Raw genomic sequence first — 4,668 nt, 5'->3', positions numbered from 1 at the left:
GTTTTGTGTCCTTGGTAGGAAAGGAGTGCAAACCTTGCATTTTCATGGCAAAACGAGACTAAATTGATTGAATTCAATGACCAATCATCAAGGAGAGACAAGATTAGAAGGCCTTTGTTCATACTATAGTAGATGGGCAATGATGAGAAAAGATCCTTGCATCCCCGAGGAAATCCCCAAGGATTTTATGAAGAAAAGGGAAGAAGAGAAGAAGAAAGCACGCTGCATGACAATCCGTGCGTCTTCTCAAGAAGACGCCCGTCCACCAAGCAACAATCCGTGCGTCTTCCTTACAAGACGCCCGGGCAGCAGCAACCAGAAGACGCCCGTCTTCTCCCAAAGACGCCCGGGCTACAACTCACGAATCCGGCCGTCCCAAGCTTAAGACGCACGGATTCCAAGGCAGGACAACTTCGTTTTTCAAGCTTCAAAGAAAGATTCCCATCCTTCCAAAAATACCTGCGTTTCCCTAAGTAGGGACTTAATCGTCATTTAAGCCCTTAGTTAACCCTAATTCCTACACCTAATCCCCACTATAAATACCCCATTAGTCTAATTAGAAGAGTATGTTCTTCTTATCAATTCTTAGAGTAGTTAATATCAATCAAATCTCTCTTTAGTTTTGTAATCAACAATTAATCAAGTTTTAATACAAGTTTTATTTCCATAATCTCTCTTTTGTTCATCCTTTATTTTGGGTAATTGAAGATTATTTGGGTTATTATTGGGAGATTGACAACCTCTCAATCAAGCATCAAGTACTTCTTTTATTCTTTGCTTATTATTGGAATCATTAGTAGGTATAATTCTCTTAATCCCTTTTTAATTATTGCTAATTACTTTCATTTGTTCATCATGTTTCACTTTGTTGGTATGATTGACAACCTTTCTAGCATGTTCAACATGATAATGAGTGAGTAGTCACCTAGCTAGGGTTAATGGGTAATTAGGGGAACCAACATGGGGAATGATTCATGCTTAAATTAATATGCTTTCATGGTTTATTTGCTTGCTTGTTATGATCTCAACTCATGCATATGTTATGTTTGATGAAATGCGAGCCTATGAATCCTTGCATTTTTTACCCATCACCTATGTTTTCAATGAGACTTGTAAAAAATAAACCAACTCGAGTCTCATTAGACCATGCATGTTGTTGAGTAGGGAAGACTAAGTCGACTTGTAGGTGTTGTACAATCTAATCGATTCGGCTCCGGGACCCAAACTTTCCTAGGATTGTAAGATATAACGCAACTCAATCCATCACAACAATAATTGCTTGCTTATAATTTGAGAACATGTTTGTATGATCAATTCCCATGAATCCCCTATGACCCCATGACACCCTAGTGCTTTTTATCAATTGTTTACAACCCTTTTTAATTCATCTTGCTTATTTACTTTCATTGCTATTTAGTTTAGTGACCTTCTACATCAACCCAAATTGTGACACCCCTAAGACACCACTAGTTGCAATAGAAATCTCATCTCAATTCCCGTCCCTTGGGATCCGACCTTTACTTGCCTCTTTACTAATTGTAGAGTTGTTTGTGAAGCTATAAATTGTGTTTTGGTCTAGGTGCTCCTAACGACAAGTTACCGAAAAGATATAGTCCGACCAAAAATGGCGCCGTTGCCGGGGACGGTGTTAACTTGATTTTGATTTTCTTATATTGTTATTAGTTGTGTCTTTCTTTGCCTTGGGGAAGTAAAACTCCTCAAGGTTTGTTCTAATTGTTTTCGAGTTGTTTGATATTTTGCATGTCTAGAAGGTCACAAGGTGATTTGTTACCGTTTGATCGTGAAATTGAAAGAACTTTGACAACCAATAGAAGACTTTCTAGGAGAAATTTGAGAGGTATTAGTGAGGTTGTAGATATTCAACCAACTATTGAGTTCATCAACCCTTTTGCAAGAGAAGGTGAGGAGAACCCAACACAAAATACAACACAAAATCAACCCACAATGCCTAAGTTTTCATCACATTCTGTACCCACCGAGGAGAACCTACCCAATGTTACTCCCACACCACAACATCTAACCGGAAATTTCATTGCCAAATCCGCATTTATCCAATTAGTCGAAAGAAGCCAATTTGGGGGGATGCCTAGTGAAGACCCTCACTCTCATATGGAGGCTTTTTGTGACTATTGTGATGCGATTTCTCAATTCGGTGTAACTCAAGACCAAATTCGATGGGTCTTATTTCCTTTTTCTCTAATTGGCACCGCGAAACAATGGTTGAAGAGCCTTGATAAGGCCACTCTCAGAATTGATTCTTGGAAGAAATTGGCTCTAGCTTTCTACAAAAAAGTCTACCCACCGGAAAAGACTAACATGCTAAGAGCTCAAATTACGGGTTTTAAGCAAAGGGATGAAGAATCTTTGTATGAAGCTTGGGAGCGGTTCAAAGGAATTTGTCGCTCATGTCCTCATCATGGACTTAGCGAGTGGTTCTTGGTACAACAATTTTGGAACGGTCTATATTAAGATTCAAGGAACATTCTCAACATGGGATCAAATGGAATGTTCACCGAAGTTGATGACAATCAAACTTGGAAAAAAATTGAGGAAATGGCGGTCCATAACTCACAATATAGTAGACCTCGCAAGGCTACTAGAGGAGGAAAGCATGAAGTGGACTCCGTTACTCAATTGGGTGCTCAACTTAGTGCTCACATTGATACCATCAATTTGAAGTTTGAAAAGGCTATGGCTAGACTTGAAGAAGTCTCAAAATCACCAAAGCATCATGTTAATGCCATGACGGCATCTTCATCAATCCCAAGTGGGATATGTGAGAATTGTGGAACTTTGGGACATGACCTAAGTGAATGTAGGGGAACAAATGAACAAGTGAATGCTTTCCAAGCATACAAGAGTGGTACCCCTTATTCCAACTATTACAATGAAAACACCAAATTCCATCCAAATCTCTCATACAAAAGCCAAAATGTTCAAAACCCTCAAACAACATACACCCCACCTCCCATGAGAAACCAAAATCAAAGACCCTTTTAAAACCAAAACCAAGGTTACCAAAATCAATCTCCATACAATCAACAAAATGACCAAGGTTTTGATGTTCAAAAAGCGGTCCTTCAAATGCAAAAGAATCAACAAGAATTTTTCACTCAAATGCAAAAGGATAGTCAAGCAAAGGAAACCACCATCAACAACATCCTAGCTCACACCAAAATGTTGGAAACCCAATTGACTCAACTAGCATCTTCAAGCTCACAAAGACAAAAGGGGCAATTACCACCTCAAAGTAATACCCCAAGACATGAAACGGTTAGTGCCATTCACTTGAGAAGTGGTACAAGGTATGAAGCACCGAAGAAGCAAGTTGAGGATGAAGTTGTGGAAGCTAGTGACAAGGAAGAAATTGTGCAAAACTCCAAAGATGGAGAATCATCAAAAGAAGAACTTTCAAAGAAAAATGAAGACAAGTTCAAGGAGAAGGAGCCCATTGTGATTAGACTTCCTTTTCCAAGTCGTCAAGCCAAGCCCAAATTTGATGACCAACTTGGAAAATTTATGGAAATTGTGAAGAATTTGGAAGTCTCAATTCCTTTCACGGAATTAATCAATCACGTGCCGGCCTATGCGAAATACATGAAAGACATCCTCACAAAGAAGAAGTCGATCCGAAAACTTGAGACTATCGCCTTCACTAAGGTGAGTAGTGCAATACTTCAAGGGAGTTCACCTCCAAAACTCAAGGACCCGGAAAGCTTCTCAATACCGTGTACCATTGGCGACACCACGATCAACAAAGCCTTATGTGATCTAGGGGCTAGTGTGAGTGTTATGCCGTACTCGGTGAGTAAAAGGTTGGGGATGGGAGAGCTTAAATGCACCAATATCAGACTCCAAATGGCCGATAGATCGACAAAGACACCATTAGGAATATGGGAAGATGTTCCCGTACGAATTGGGAAATTTTTCATCCCGGTGGATGATACCCGTCGTTGTGAGTACCAAAGATAAAATTTGTAATTCCTATTAAGACTAACCTAGGCTAGTGGTAACAGGGTCGAACCACAAGGAGGCAGATGTAAATTCTAGTTGATTTATATTCAGTCTAAGGTAACAATGGTGGGGGTTTGAGTTGAGATGGTCTAAAGCTAAGAACAAATAAAGATAAAAAAAAACTAAAAAGACGGTCTAATAGATAAAGAAGGGGTACTAGGATGATCGGTTCATTATAGCTTCGGCGGCGGCAAACTAAGTCGGTCTGAGTCAACACAGGTGAGGCGGGAAATAAAGAGGTCCTCTCGGTCCACTCTTAACAAATAGCATCTTTCGATCTCGCTATAGGTCCTTAATATCACTAATACTAACTTTTGTTCTGAAAAGTGACTAACGGTCTAAACTATACCTATCTTTCGATCTTAGCACAGTTTAGTCGATTCAATTGATGGTCTAACAACTTACCCTATCTTTCGATCTATTGGGTTAGTCATAAAGGGGTACTTAACTGGTCGCATGCATTCGATTCGTTAAATACAACAATTAAAATCAATTAAAACGAAAGGTAAACTCACGAGGTCAGTCGATCGACCGGGTAAGGTGGTCGATCGACCAACACGCGAGTCAGTCCGTGTATAATCTATTGCCGCCTATGCCATAAATCGCCTACATCCTAGCACTATAGAATTAGCT

At 39.7% G+C, this 4,668-nt stretch overlaps 1 non-coding gene across 1 annotated transcript; it reads right to left on the bottom strand.

The window, feature by feature from the left end:
• Positions 1-2,337: 2,337 nt before the first annotated feature.
• Positions 2,338-2,444, bottom strand: LOC141650510 (small nucleolar RNA R71). Its single transcript, XR_012546537.1, has one exon. It is a non-coding gene; the product is annotated as a small nucleolar RNA R71 (small nucleolar RNA).
• Between the last annotated feature and the right edge of the window lie 2,224 nt (positions 2,445-4,668).

This window comes from Silene latifolia, chromosome 3, assembly GCF_048544455.1.
Source record: "Silene latifolia isolate original U9 population chromosome 3, ASM4854445v1, whole genome shotgun sequence".
NCBI classification, from domain to species: domain Eukaryota; kingdom Viridiplantae; phylum Streptophyta; class Magnoliopsida; order Caryophyllales; family Caryophyllaceae; genus Silene; species Silene latifolia.
This window is presented reverse-complemented; position numbering and strand designations above follow the sequence as displayed.